General features: G+C 30.2%; 1 protein-coding gene across 4 annotated transcripts in view; it reads left to right on the top strand.

Moving 5' to 3' along the window:
* The window catches only part of Syt7 (Synaptotagmin 7), a 169,701-nt gene that overhangs the window by 33,211 nt on the left and 119,655 nt on the right, over nt 1-16,835 (top strand). The window contains exons 1-2 of one of the 4 annotated variants that reach the window (XM_072896357.1): nt 10,803-11,339; nt 11,564-11,642. The exons of 2 other annotated variants lie outside the window; for them this stretch is intronic. The gene's annotated coding sequence lies outside the window, so the exon portion shown is untranslated. Of the gene's footprint in view, nt 1-10,802; nt 11,340-11,563; nt 11,643-16,835 lie in introns of those variants that run through there. One more of the 4 variants, XM_072896358.1, reaches the window with a different exon arrangement.

The following is a 16,835-nucleotide window of genomic DNA, read 5'->3' as shown; positions in this document are numbered from 1 at the left end:
TGATTATAGAATCTCGTTGAAGGAAACTTAGCGCGATTAGTCTCACGATACTCTACGTTTACGCGATCGCTTGATTATCGCGCCTACTTTACGCGGGAATTGTACTTCTAAAGTACCGTGAGATGTAGTTTCTCATACATGAAGATTTATCGGTAAACTTAAAACTTCGTAAGCGGTTATTCCTGTTAATTACATGGAACCGAACTTCTACGATTTCTTCTACGAAATACATTAGCGCTAAATAAAAGGTAGAGAGTTCGCAAACAATGACAAAAAAATCTCATTTATTTTACTGCTTATAGTAAAATATATAGAAAGTGCGCAAAAAGCGCGAACATAATACTTCTACGGTACCTGTAAACGATACGGGGAAGAGGATAGTACTTTCATCGATAAGAGGCTTAAAGGCATCCATTAAGAGACCGATTAGATGAGACTTTGATAAGTCTATAAACATGAACGTATTTACTAAGAATATTATTCAGAAGGCGTAGAAGTGGTAAGGTAAATTAGATTCATGATTAATTATATTTGTTAATTAAAAAGATTCCAAAGATTCTTGTTAAGCAATTTAAATTGGGATGATTTAGAGAGACAGATAAAAGAGATCTTTTAGATAAGAAAATAAATCTAAGTTTTTAACGCAAAGTTACGATATTACATAAGTTTATTAAATAGAGAGTCAGTTTATTAATAAAGTAGAGAACAATTAAATTAATAATTTTATAGCTATTTTATACACACAATCATCCTTATTATTATTGTATAATAATACATAACAGACATACATAATTCCGTTCTTAATAAGCGATGAAACGGCAGGCAATTATAGTACTAGATCTGAATAGGAGAATGGTTAACACGTTCAATATTGTGTGACCGACATGTCTCGTTGATATGCGTACAATAGGGAACAGGCTGCATTTTGGAAACCGCCTGAATCATCAAATAAACAGTACCTAAATAATACGATAAATATATATTCGCGAAAAAATTTTACACTATTCATCTTAATATTTTATTAAAATTTATTTATCTTAAATTAATATTAATATTAATATTTATTAAATAATTAGTATTTCATCTTTAATTAGATTTTCGCACTGTTAATTTAAATCCGTATGGAATAAAAAAATCATAAATAATAATAAATAAAATGCAATGTAATTACAGAGAAATTGGAACTATATTATTGAACTGCCTCGATCCAAAATGTCTCATATTGCGCAGCAAGAATTGTTTATCTCCTGTTCGAATCTGTTCTATATCGGTTTCTAAATAAAGTCTTCGAGAGTGGCAGGAGTTGATTAAAATGACAATAACTCTCAATGGAGGCTTATCCATTAATTACGAAGAGAAAATGGTTCATTTTTCTACAATTTCCAATAGTCGTCGCTAATTAAATCCTCGCCCGCCGTACATTTTCTCAATCTTCCGTCCGGTTTCTGTTTCCGCACGTAATAAAAAGCATGAAACGCGAAAACATTATCGTCCTTCGCCGACAAAACTTTTTCCCCGATTATCGTTATTGTTGACTCGTAATACCATTAAATTATTCTTCATATTTATATTACATTAAGAGCCGTAATAGCATTAGACCACATTTCATATTTATATTATAATAAGTGCTCACACAAATCATTATTATTATTATATAATTATTATTAAATTATGTAATAATTATTATAATATTATTCTAATCCAAATTACGATTCATTACTAGAGAATTATTCGACTATTAAAAGATTACGTTTCATATATTTGTTGCGCTAATCGAAAAAAATGGCTCGCTATCATGTTGTAATCGTTCGTTGAAGTAGGACGCTTGGCAAGTATCGACGACGTAAGCTAAGGGATTATAGTAATTGTCCCACATTAATCGTCGCATATGCGATAATAATGTGCGATCTATTTTTATTTCATTCGTGTTCCGTATGTGTGCGTACCTTCTCCCGATTAATAAAAAATGCCGAGGTATTTCGCTCCTCCTCGAAAAGTGAACTCGAACGCGAAATGGCATTTTACGATGCATAAAGTTGACGCTGCAACAACTTCGAAGAGCGACGTTTTCCCCCGTTATAGCCTTTCGCTTTTCACACGCATCGCCGCGGTATAAAGTTTCGGGCAATTTTCTCTTAAAAAAAAAAAAAAAAAAAAAATAGAGAGAGAGAGAGAGAACTGCTGTCACAAACTTCAATTTTCCGCCAGGGAAATACAGATTCTCAAAAACGACCGGGTTGTAATGTAGGGAAGCGTCGCGCGTGATTTTTAGAGCGAACAGCCATATCCTCCACTTTTATGGGTATGGAGAAAAACGTGGTTCTTACATCATAGCAAACTTATATCGACTACATATGTATTTATCAAAGATTTTGTCGTTGATCGTACATCGTTTTATCTCATAAATTTTTAACCCATATATCGTTATCATTTATTTATTTAGAAATATATATTGATATTATTATTACAGCTTGTTATTTCAACATAATAGAAATAATAATACAAATTATATGAAATGAGTCATATCATAATTTGTATATAATTGTTATTAATAGTTAACATCATATTATAATTAATTTATCATATATTTTTAAATATTTCATTTTGATGTAGATTAAAAGCAAATTTATATGATATAAAGGAAACATATAATTCATTGAAATGTTATGATACGTTAGTGATAAAATATATAATAAAATAATGACACATACGAATAATATTTTAGGTTTCCATGTAAAATTATTTTGCGCAGGCGAATTCTATATACGCGGTTATTTCTTTCTGCGAAGTAACACCATTTGACTTTGAAAATTGAACTATTAATCAAGTCGAATGTGAGATAAAACTGCCAGAAGCAGTTTTCCTCGCCGAATGTTAATATGAAAATTCGAAGAACCGAATATAAAATTGAACATAGGATTAGAAAAGTTTGTAGAGAAAGTAAAATTCGCTCTTTACCGCGTTTTTCCACGTCATATGTATATATCCGCGTTTAAAGAGAATATCGATTTTAAATTATTACTGACTTCTATTTCAATATTCGAAAAAGAGATAGATAAATAGAGAGAGAGAGAGAGAGAGAGAGAGAGAGAGAGAGAGAGAGAGAGAAAATTTCCTTTCTCTTTCATAGGAAATTATCATTAGTCTATCCCTTATTAGTTTTGTTGAAGGAGGACAAATAAAGAGAAAAATAAAGAGAGAGAGAGAGAGAGAAAGAGAGAGAGAGAGAGAAAGAGGAGACAGACAAGAACGTAAAGACATAAATATCCCGTGACCCGCTCGTCCGAGATCGATTGCTTGTAATGGCGTACGTCGTTGTCGGAATGAGATAAAGGGGACGGTTTCGCGCGCACCTTTTCTTTCCTTTCTGTTGAAAACGTCGGTTTTCACAACCAGCAGGTATAATTAATTCGGAAACTCCGCTTTCGCCTTTGCGGCCGCACACGCCCGATCGATGCCATACGAGACGAGAATCGGGAAAGAGGTGGGCGAAGGAAGAGAGGGTGGAGGAGGGAGAGGGAGGGGGGGAGAGTCGCTACCGTAATGGTGTGTAGGTACTACGTATAAAGGAATGCGCGAGAGAGAATCAAGGGTTCGCTTGCCTTTGTGCCACATTACCTCCTCACCTTACAAAGCGCTATTTTCCTCGACGCGCGCGAAGTTCATGATCACGTGAACGTCGAATGATCATCGCACACGAGGCCGCCGACTGAACTTTCCTCCCTTTTTTTTTTTTTCCTCTCCTCTCTATCTCTCTTTCTCTCTTTCTTCACATATGTGAAGCGCTTTCGACGTGAGACTTCATCGACCACGAACGCCGAGACAAATTTTCTCGGGAAAAATAAAGCGACGAAATGGCGAAATTACCCGCGCTAACTCTTGTATTTGGCGTAGGTAGGTACTTATTAGCCTCTTGTAATTTTGTCTCATTATGTGGACGAAGAAATTTCTGATAGATTTGAGAAGAATTTCGCGTGTATATATTCGAAAGATACATTACATTTGTTTAGTCGTTTTGATGTAAAAAATAATTTTCTTGAAATTTTACACACACACACACACACACACACACACATCATGTACATATTTGCGACTTTAGATATATTTTTTTTTTTTAAGTTATGTCTGTGTGTTTGTTGCATATCTGTGTCTTTGTAATATTGCGATTTTATAATATTATAAAATCTCAAAATATTTATAAAATAAAAAAATAAATATAATAAAATATTATAAAATTTAATGATGTACTTTTCGATCAATATGCCAACAGATTTTATAACTTCTCGAGGATGCTAAATTACATTTTTATATTTTGAAAGTTGTCAAAGTGCATATATACATGCACAATATGCTTATGTGCGGTATCCATATTTATAAATATGACGCTAGGGATTATACGCATTTTTCAGATATTGTCATTATATAAAGTTTAATTTTTCTTTTAGGAATATTTTTCTAGTTTTCTTTTTATAAAATTTTCTCTAACAATGAGAAGGTAAAGAAACGTTCCTTTTGTATGCATTATATCTTGTAGTACTTCATATAAGTGGAAAAGCATAGGTTTTTCCCATCGTCTTTCTATATTATATTTTATATCCATCTTGTATCTAAGAAAGGCTTTTAAGCTATGAGAAAAATAAACATTTATCTTGTTGAACTTTTATAGGAAGTTTGATACTTTGTAAGTAATGCTTTTGGATATTCTGCTCATGTGTTGGCTATATAAGTAGCGGGAAAAGTTACTTTTTCCCATTTCCTGTTCCATAATATTGTATCATACTGTTTTGGTACCAAATAATATAAGAGATAATATATATTTCTATAGATACACTTTTGGCTTGAATGTGCGTTGGCTCTTGGCTGTAAAAGTTTGGAGTACCAGCAGTGAATCAGATTGCATCGTAATTGTGCGGTATAAAAAATTGCGCCGTTAGTCATGATAAAACGACTTTTAATGGTCTAGTAATGGTTTGTATGTTTGTGCAGTACTCCAAAGAACGATTGTTTTTTTTCTGAGAAGTTATGAAATTCATAAGAACTCCATAACAGAGCAAGTTGTACGGTAAAAACTCTGTTGAATGCGTTTGCAAAAATATATCATACTCTTAATTATAATATAGTAATTATTAAACAGAATGTACAGGATAATTCGAAATATGTGCGAAAAATTTCAGGAGATGATTCATTATCGAAGATTAAGAATAATTTTTTATATAAATATGTACTCCTATATTCTTCTCTCAGGAGTTACACTTTTTCAGCAGAGGAGATGAAAATTAAATTTTTATTTTTTTCATCCATTTTTTCTAACGTTTACTGTAATTTTGTTTTACTTGCTTTTTTATTTTATTTTAAAATTCAACTTCTCTTAATTCGAAATTTATGCCATTTAACATGGTGCTGTGATAATGTATTTTATTTTTTTACTTGAAATAAAACTGATTTATTTTATGAAAAAAATAAAATAGTTACAGTTTCTATATAAAATCAAGCTTTCTAACGTATATTTTTAGCATTCTGGCTCATCAAAAAGTTTTAATAAAAAATTGAAGGAGAGTTGTTAGTTTCATCCTCTTATAACGATACTGGAGGATTAAAACAAATTAATAACTGTTCTTTTTATTAATGGAAGATGTCCACAAAATTTAATTTTTTAAGCTTTGTTTAAAATTTAAGAAAACAAAAACCTATTTTTACCTTCCCCTTTGAAGGAGTGTAACTTTTTAGGAAGGAATATAGGAGTATATACAATATTTATATAAAAGATTCTCGTTAATTTTCGACAAAGAATCATCTCCTAAAATATGTCTCATTTATTTAGAATTACCCTGTATGTATAATATATACGTGTGTTTTTTTTCGAATATGGTAAAAATAAAGATTCTAAATCTTACAATCTGAATATTAAATAAGGCTTAACTTAACGATTTTCTGTCTCCTTCTGGATTATAACTTCTATGCTTATAAATAAAATTTAAATCCAAGAATTCCGAGCATTTTTATGCAATCGAATTCTTATAAATATTTCTCTAAAGAAACATGTATCGTTATAATAAATTTTATTATATAATAGGATTAATTGGACAAAACACGATATAAGGCTTCATCCCTTTATAGGGTATAATTTCGCTCATCATTATTTTATCCTATTTTGTCATAGCTGAAACTTCTTCGTATTGTATTACGCGTACTTGTGTCGCAAGCGGTCTTATGTCGTAACTTGGTCTCATCCAATTTCCATTATGTAAGTTTGGTTGCTGTTAGATTGTTCGTTGAGTTGGTAAGCCTTGGGGAGAGAACCATCCTCAAGTTATTCGTCGACCTTCGACGTGGCATAGAGAGAGAGAGAGAGAGAGAGAGAGAGAGAGATGAGGAGACGTCTCTATCGGTGGCGTCGCGTCGCATCGTGTCATCTCACCTCTTCTCGGTCCGAAGGGAAATCCGTCAGCCAGTCGATTCGGATTCTAATGATTGATACCGCGCTCCTCACCGGGGAGCACGTCGAGCACAAGTCGGTGAAGTTACCTTGCTCGTGTTCATTCGCAAAGAGACACATTTACGGAGACATTTCTCTCCCTCTCATCGCGAATTGAATTTATTGGCCGCCGATTGCTATCGTAAAAAAAGCGCACGCCCAAGCAGGTTTTTCCCGTCGAGGATACGCGTTATAAATTGTGTCATGTCGCGATATCGACCCCACGCGTGGGATTTACAAAATTTTTATTCGCACAAATCGAATATTCATCGCACCCGCGGTGATTTATACTCGCCGATCGCTGCCACGTGTGTCGTGACATCGTTTGACCCGATTTTCATGAATAGGATTCTCACATTCGTCTTGGTTTACTCCTCTTTCCCTTTTCGTCCTTCAAAATTATCATCGAGCTTCACAGGGATTCCAAATCTTCCATGAACATTAATTGAAATTTAACAACGGATTAGGTAATCGCGCGTGATGCAAACGGTCAGTTCAATAATCAACAATAATCCATGGTCGAAACAACGTTGCAAGCACTAAAATGGGAAATGTATATCTGATTCTATATAGAAAGCTCAGAACCTATATTTCCTTTCGCATCTCTCTCTCTCTCTCTCTCTCTCTCTCTCTCTCTCTCTCTCTCTCTCTCTCTCTCTCTCTCTCTCTCTCTCTTTCTGTATGAATTTCTTTTATCAATTGGAGATATTGAGTTCTCTCTTGATAAAAATAACGTAGCACTATATTGCTTTCCTATTACAGGTAATTGATAGAAACTCTGCGAACATTAACAAGAAATTTTTCATCCAATTTTAGCTTTATTTATTTTCACAATTTTATTAGAGTTGATTGTGTGATTATTTGTGTACAACTATGAAATAAAATGTTCTTATGAGAAAGATTTGTCAAACAGAAAAAAAGGAAAAGATTATTTTTACTATATATGATATTAATTGATTACAATATATAATAATTAAAATTATACAAGTCGTTTTTATTATATGTATAAAGTATCACTAATTTTTTTAAATCAAGATTTATTTCACTTTCACTTTTTATTTCGCTTTATTATTTTTAGTTTTGATTTTCATTTTTTAGACTCTCGGTTGTCCTTTAATTGCATCCGCAATTATCGGTAATGGAAAAATTAGATTATTTCACTACAAAATCCTGCAATAATCCGCTTTTAATAAGCGCAGGGTGATGTAGAGAATTTTATACAAATAGTGAATTACTAAGGATATTTGAATTCAAAGATCGATCGGTTCGATGAATACGCTTGCATGAATACGGCTTGAATACAAGTATTTTATATTCAAAAGGAACCCGCACTTCTCTTGCGTCGAGACAAGCGAAATGTAAATGTAGTACATGTAGTGCACATGTTTGATATCGCATCTATGTGGAAGTTAACGTTGATTCACTCATCAGAAGGGTCAAATATCATCGATCGTTCTATTGCGACAGTCAGCGCCGGTGCAGCGGCAATGTTTAACAAATCCGCTAACGAATTTCTCGAACTAATTGCATGATAGAAGATAGTAAAATAGATATCGAAGTAATTTCTTAAATATTATATATTTATGTATAATTGTTTCTCTTAAGAGATAAAATATACATTAAAATTATATATATAATTCATATATTAAGAAATTAAATGTATTTATACTAAAAAATTAATTTTAACCAACGTGTATTAGATATAAAATTTATATATATATATAGTTATGCTAATTTAAATTTAAATTTTTAACAATTCCATATATTAAATTTTTATATGCATATACATGGAAATATGCAATAATTTTAAATAAAATAAATACATAAATATTATATATATATATATATATATATATATATATATATAATATTTATGTATTTATTTTATAGTCATTTCTCTCTAAAAAGGCTAAAAAAATGTTTGAATAGATTTATTTTACAGTTTATAATTCATAGAATGAAAATATTACTTTTGTAATATATTTATATGTCTTGTATATTTATCGAGATTTAAATTGTAAAAAAGATTCAAAAGACGACAATTTCGAATTAATATATAGTCCATAATAAATGTCAAATTTGTCAAAATCAAGTGAATGACTATTGACGCCAATGAGAGATCGTTTCAATTTGTGACAATATCATAATTATTAATTGAAGTGTATTTCCGTTAAAAGATACAATTGGAGTATTATACACGAGCTTTAAATCATTATATATACAGAATCGATAATCAATTTAACAGAGACACATAGTTCAACAAAAAAAATGTTTTTTTTAAATTTACGCAACGGAATAATTATATGCTCTATAATTTTTATGTGTTGAATATAATATAAATTCGATTTTTAAAATACTTTGTACATTATAATTTATTGAAATTTAACATTAAAACTGTTTTTTAAAAAGTACTTTAACATGCTGCTGCTGCAGCGCGCATGTTGAAAATTTAGATTTGTTAAAAAATTGAGTATATATATTTTTATTTTATTAATTATATGTTTATGATATTCCTACCAGACAAATCAAATTTGTCATAATAAGCGATAATTTATTATTAATATTTTATTCTAATTTTGATCTTATCATGAAATTGAAATTAAAAATGAGAGAAAGAATTTACATCTTTATATTTTCATAAAACTTCTAATAAATCATAAAACAAGTAAATCGTAAAACAAAAGAAAAGTAATAAAAATAAATATACCAAATTTAATTGCTACTTACTTAATTGCAAAGATACTACAAAATTTTAAAAATATAATGATTTTATAGTTACTAAAGCGCGAAATATGATAATTGTACAACAAAAGTTACAAAATTAAACTATAAGCAATAAATTTAATACTGGAATATCTAGAAGGCAAATAATTCGAGAAATATTTTAATATCAAAATCGAAAGAACGTAATTAATTGTATCAACATAATTTATTTTTGCAGCGTTTTTGTTAAACTTATTTTGCAAGCAGTAAATTTAAAATTAGGGTATTAAATTAGCAATAAATTGAGTTACTATTGCAAATATAAGCGAGTAATTAATTTTACGAATAATAATAATAGTATAATAAATTATTAAAATTAGATTATACTCACTTCATGCTTCGTTGATGCTTACCCGATGTCTTCGGATCTTTTCTTGAATATGTGTGTGTATGTGTGAATGTTTGTCCTTTACTACTCTTTCGCTGACGTAAGACGTACTTCCGAAAACACAGTTAATTACAATCGCGCGCATAGTAATCACCAGAATAGGACGATCGCGCATCACTTTACGTAGCATTCCGACGTTAATTACGCACTTTACATTACGACAGAATCACAACTGCACGATCTGCTTAGCATTGTAAAATTGCGGAATTAGATTCGTAACAAGGTATCTCACTAACGAATAGTATATGTACGCAATTGTATTCTATCTCTCACAAGGATTGGAAATGTCTCCCTCCGATTTTAATGAGCTTTGAATATGTTGTACTCTAGGATAAAATAGGAGACACGTATTTTTTTATATGTACTCTTACGGCCGTTAGGGGGGTGAAACACCCTCTTGAAAAAAATCGATTTTTATATTTATGAGCGAATACCGTCAAAACAATAAGAGATATAAAAAAAAAGTTTCGAATAAAAGTTTTATGGCTTTTAATGTACTTTAAAACTGTATAATCGGATTTTTCTAAAATGTCATTTTTCGAAATCCTCTTTCCTTTCATGTTTTGAAAAATCTAATTACGCAGTTTTAAAGTACATTAAAAACTATAAAATTCTTATTGAAAACTTTTTTTTATATCTCTTATTGTTTTGACAGTATTCGCTCAGAAATATAAAAACCGATTTTTTTCAAGAGGGTGTTTTTCTCCCCCTTAACGGCCGTAAAAGCACATATAAAAAAATATGTGTCTCCTATTTTACCCTAGACTACAACATATTTAAAGCTCATTAAAATCGGAGGGGGATACTTCCAACCCTTTCCTTGTCAGTAGAAATTAATAAATATACATAGTTCAGGCGATAATTTTCGATCGAGAATGACATAAAATTTGTATTTCAACAAATTATTATTAAAGCACAAACGAATTTATGATACGCGATCGATAAATATTAAAATATAAATATATATAATATATATGCACAACTATATATGTATGCCATTAGTTAAACGCGTCGCTCGATATAGAATTGATCCTAGGTACTATTTATTATAAGCGACTATTAACGGCAGAGAAATGCGGAAATGACATTGGAAATTTTAATTCTGATATCGCGAGTTAACTATTGTAAGTAGATTATTGTAAGAGGCGATAATCGTAAAAATTAATTAAATGTATGAATAGTGATAATCGTTGACCAAATCGAAATACAAGGTCTTGTCGCGATCACGGTTCAAGCAATAATGTAGAAGGAGTATCTCGTGTTATTAACTTCTTATTTCGCGTTGCGCCAAGGACGTCTCTCTCGATGTAAACAACAGCGCGTTACACGCCGTCGAATTCTTGTGATGGAATTGAGTGGGGAGGCACGAGACAGTTTTTATTGTTATTCGCGCGACGAGACTCGTGTGAGAAGGTAGCGGCTCGAGAGACATTCCTTTTGTGTTGTATTATCTCTTGAACGCGACAAAAGCTTGCGTCGGTATCTGTTGAATCGTATCTTATGCGACTTTATATTTTATGTATATTTTACTCGTATTTTATACGTATTCTATATCAATTCTATATATACGTATATACTTATATCGAAATTAATCGCGTGAGTCGGCAAAACGATACCATAATTCTCGAGTATTCGATGAAATATCCATTTCTAATTTTAACTTGACATTTATTTATTTATAATGAAAGAGATAATAAAATTGTTATAAAATGAGTGCGTATATATACCATTCGTTTATTTAGATATAGCATGTGTGAATTTAATTGCGCGAGTTTTTAATTTTCCAAACGGATCGTAGTTTCATGCAATCATGATTTTTGTATATAAAATAAAGTGCGCATTGTATGCTTTTAATGTTAGGAGTATTATAGAAACTGACACGCGACGGGGTCGTACTCTGGTGATTAGTGCGTGATTATAATTAACCGTACTTTCAGGAGTGCCATGAAAGAATCAGCAATGAATAAAAAAGAAAAAGAAATAACGTGAGCAGGCAACTTTTGGAACAATCATGAAGTGAGTAGTTTAATTTATAATTTTGTTAATTTATTATTTGTGAAATTAATTGCTCGTTCTTCACGGCAGTGAGTTAATTTATTGTTCGCAAAATAACTTCGAAAAATTTAAAAGATGCAAAAATAAATTATGTTAATGCAATTAATTATGCTTTTCCAATCTTAATATTAAATATTTTTCATATCTTTATAATATATAATATCTTTTGAATTATTTGAGACATTGAATTGTTCTTCAATGCTTAATTTTTTACTTATTTACTCTCTATTACATATATATATATATATATATAAAGTTTGTATAGTATTTCATATTTTGATGCGTCTACAAAAATTTAATATTTTTAAAATCTATTTGTAGTATTCCTTTAAGAGCAATTAATTAACAATTAATTCTGATATATTTATTTTTTACGATTTGTTATAAATATTTTTAGAAGTGGAGTTCTTAGCATAATATGAAACACGTACCCTCCATCAATATCAATTGCTTGCTAATTGATAGGAGCAGATAATAAATTTGGAATTAAAACAATATTAGCAACAAATTATAACTTAATTATACTGTATATTTGAATTTGATTCCTCGTGATAAGGTTAACGAAGGTATTAAAACTTTTAAATTTTAAAAGAAGTTTAATGTGAAGATTAAGATTAATAAGATTGATAGATTTTCTTTGATTAAATTTTATAAAATTTATTACAAGAAAATTGTAATTAGTTAAAAATTAAAGATAACTCTTAATTAAACTATTTAATCACACACAGAAAAATTTGTTAAATATTTCTTTATTGTTCCAAATTTAAGGGATTTTTTAAACCGTTTAATATAAATCTGATATTAAAAGATATCTAAAATATTAAAATTATTGTAGTGAACGTCAAATTTAAAATATTTTTGATATTTCCAAGTTCATATGTATTTTCCAAAATACACAATATAACAAATTGTTGGCCATCGTAGATACAGAGAATTATTTGCAATTTTTACATGTGTAATAGACTCAGTATTTGATTATAAAGATATTTATTATTAATTTTAATTCTCACAATGTGAATTTTCCTTGATAATTGAAAGTTCTAACAATATATTTAATTTTGAACGGAATAAAACTTTTCTAATATACGTTATACGTATGTATATATTATATTTAATTTTTATAATTACAATCTCACATTTCTCAAAATTGTGCCAAAATGGAATGGAGATTTATGAAATTCAAATCGTAAGAGGAGCTTACAAGGAATGATTATTATTATATTTTTCCTGACCGAACAGTTAACGTTATTATCGCCTACAATGCGAGTAGCATCCTTCGAGCCAAGCGTAGTGCAAAATAGCAACTGTGACAGTGTTGGGCGTGAACGCCTTCTAAGAGCAATTGAATTATTAGTTTCCAAAGTGCAGGAATGTCGGGCGACATCTGGCTCGAAAATGCCACGTTCATTACGAACCCCTTCATGGTTTCTCAACTATGTCCGTATTTTCATTTTCCCGATAAAGATCCGAAGTAAGCAATACGAATGACAAAATAGCTTCCATTCGGATTTCTTCCCTTGATTCGCGACTCGTCGTTTTTTCCCGTACTTACATAACACCGTTCAATAATCAATGACTAGTAATTGTCAATTCAGTTAATGGATTGGAACAGCTCGAAAAGTGGTCTTAAGTGAAAAATAATTATATCTGTATAATTATAGTCTAGAAATTCCTTTCATTTTTTATTATTAAACTTATGATTAAGGGATGTGCTAAAAGTGACAGTCACAAAAGTCGCAGGAATTAAATTTCGAACAGCATTTTTTTCGATCTTCTTTAATCGTGCGTTATATCAAATACATTTAATATCATAATAAAGTTTTACTATCGTCAATTTTATTAAATATTAGATTGGCCAAAAAGTAATGTCGTTTTTTGCAATAGACCATTAATGTCGTTTTTTTGTGTTTTTCGATACAAAATACTGTTCCTAAACTATAAAATATATAATATATATTCTGAAAGCTAATACACTTCAATGTGTGATTTATAAAGAATTATTACGTTTGATTAAATTTTCTTGTATTAATCTTATTTTAAAAATGAATGAAAATGATGAGAAGAAGGTGTATTTTCGAGCAATTATACTTTTTTTATTTTTGCAAAGGAAAAAAAGGTAATGCAAAACATTAAACAAGATTTTCTACCGGTTCTTTATGTCCCGTTTTTTTCTTTGCGGAAATAAAAAGGCATAATTTTGCTTGAAAATACATCTTATCATTTATTTTCAAAATAAGGTCAATTAAAAAAAATTTAATTAAACGTAATGATTTAGTTTTGTGCAAAAGTGCGATATTACTATTGGCGAACCCAATATATAAAGTTTTATTTCAACGACTAAAATGCGTCAAATTGCAAGGCTTTAGTTAAATTTTAATGGAATATTTTATTATTTTTTGCAGACATTAGATTTTATTGTCATTTTTAAATTGTAGTTAAAATTTTGGACTCTCTGCAGCTGAAAACAATGTATACGTAGGTCAGAGTTGATTGACATGTTAAGTTTTCAATATTTTTTCTCGATAGAAAAATAAATGCTATTATTTACGTATTGTGTTCCATGTCTCGACAAAAAAATCTATTGAAATTTTCAATGTGTTACACGTTCAGTATAGTCACATAACATAATAATGAATAAACGAGCAAGGCGTGTAATTCGCGAAAAAATATTGAATATTGATTCTAATTTGTAAAGCAAATCAGCAAAAATAATACGAAGAGACGGTCGTACGAGAGACCTTTTGCAAATGGTTATCGCAACTTTATTGCGATTAATCGTTACATATTTCAGGGAACGTTATTATTATTGAAACTGACGCGCCAGGTCAGTTTTTATAAATCATGTTATGGAAGTAATCCTTCCAGTTTTAAAGACTTAAAGTTATCTTTCATGGAATTTTAATTAAACATTAATTTCTTAATAATTTTATAACGACGAGTTATAACACACAAGTTATAATAATTAACTAAACAATTAAATAACAAACTATAATAATTAACTACTAAACAAGTTATATATTTTTTTAAGAATTTATATTTATTATTACTTTTATTACGAAAAATGTAAAGTTTAGCGGTTAAATATTTTATTCTCACCTTTTTTCGTGCCGATCAAGCAGATGACGAATTATTCTTTTTGCCATAAAATCGTCACAAAGGTCACACCAATCTCTACAGAAAATACTTTGGTATTAGGTTTCGTCGTCGACGTACCAAGCATCTTATTATTTAGTAGATCCTCTCAGACTCAACTCGCCGCATAAAGACGATATAACGAAAGTTGGCGGTCGGGTAGTGCATTATGTAGAAGCCTGACCCATCAACACAGGTCGCGTGTGTCCATGGCGTAACTTGCGGCAAACTCGGTGAATGATACGATAGGAGAGCATGCTGAGATTGCTAGCGGAAAGCGGAAAGTACCAGGCCGACGAAATAGGCGATATACCTACAACATATATTGCGCAAACGTAGTCGCGAATAATTGCTTTCAGGTTATCGCACGGTAATGGCTGACGAGTAATGAGAGAGCTCTGGTTCACCTTTGAAACACCACTCGGTTTATCGATGTTCCCGCTTTTCGAAAATTACATTTTATTCAATATGTCAATTTCGTCATATATAATTCACCGACCCGGAGAACGGTTGTAATAAAATATTCTTTCCTTTTTCTCGGCCATTCTTTTCTCGTTTCACGTCAAGTCCCTTCGAACTTGTCTCAATTATGTACGAATGGATTCACATAGAATGAACAATCTGGTTAGGTGGACGGGTACACGCGAAATGGGACAAAATTGTTAGAGGTTCTCGAAAAAGAAATGTTAGATGAATATATATCACGTAATATAAATGGAAAGGTCGAGAAACCATCTTGATTAATTAATATTCAGAATAACGATGAATGCAACTAATCAAAGTTATTAATGCAATTTAGGTATGGGAAACTTGCTTTAAGAAACGTTAATGTATATTTATGAGAAGTTGATTAATATTAATAGTAAAGAAGAAATGGAAAATGTCACTGAAAAAAAACATATTCACCTAGAAAAAAATTAGTACTAAAATAAAACTTACATACTTTAGTTAACGTAATTATTATTATTATTATTATTATATATACATATATATATATATATATATATATATATATATAGAGAGAGAGAGAGAGAGAGAGAGAGAGAGAGAGAGAGAGAATAAAAAATAAATAAGATATATACATATATATTGTATATATATAATCTTTGCTTAATCTTAATTATTAATAATTAAATTTTATTTTAATATAATAATTATCTTAAGAATATAATATTATGATTATTTTCATTTTATTATAATTTTTTGAATATACAGGGTGTCTGATAATTGGTGGAAAACCTGCTAATGACAAATTCTTGAGATCGTTTGGAGACGATTTTTCCTCAGCAAAAATGTCGAGGGATCAATAATTTTCGAGTTATAAGCGATTGGAAAAAGACGCTTCTCGCAAACTAAACTTTTTGAAGTTAAAAAATTACCAAAACTATTCTTCAGTTAATTTCAGATAGACTATACTGTAATAGAATTTTATTTTAAGGTTTAATTACAAAGATATATAATGATAAAAATTGCAAAAAATGATGATGTCTCTCGATATTTTTGCCGAAGAAAAATCGGCCGAACCCTGTATATACTACTTGTCCACCCAAAAGGTTTTTCTTTAGTTATGAAATTTTTTTTTGAATAATAAGAATATACTTTCCTTGGTAGAACTATAATAAATGATTTCGAATAAGCAATTTATAATTTAGTATTTGTTCAATGTTTTAATAAGTATTCGTTTAACGTTTACGTAATTTCGTTTGCGTAGATTTATACATCAAAAATAAAGATATTCTATTTTTTTCTGTGTGTGATAGTTAAAAACGAAAGTAAAGAAGAATTAGTTTGAATATTATTTCGTTCATTTTCGAGGACGAGAACATTTTCTGGCAGGTTGTAGATGTATCGTGGTAAGAAAACTATTCGGCACAATCTTTAGGGTTTAAGTCAAGTCGTTTCGTGCATAAGTAGGAATCATGAGCATAGGACTATTGTGGATTGCTATATCCGACTTTTTCCTGTATTTTCTAGTACATCCGGCTTTTCGACCGTGTCAAGTGTAATCTGGATTGCCATCAA

This window comes from Anoplolepis gracilipes, chromosome 7 (genome assembly GCF_047496725.1).
Source record: "Anoplolepis gracilipes chromosome 7, ASM4749672v1, whole genome shotgun sequence".
In the NCBI taxonomy this organism is placed as follows: Eukaryota; Metazoa; Arthropoda; class Insecta; order Hymenoptera; family Formicidae; genus Anoplolepis; species Anoplolepis gracilipes.
The sequence above is the reverse complement of the archived record's forward strand: the minus strand, read 5'-3'. Positions and strand labels throughout refer to the sequence as shown.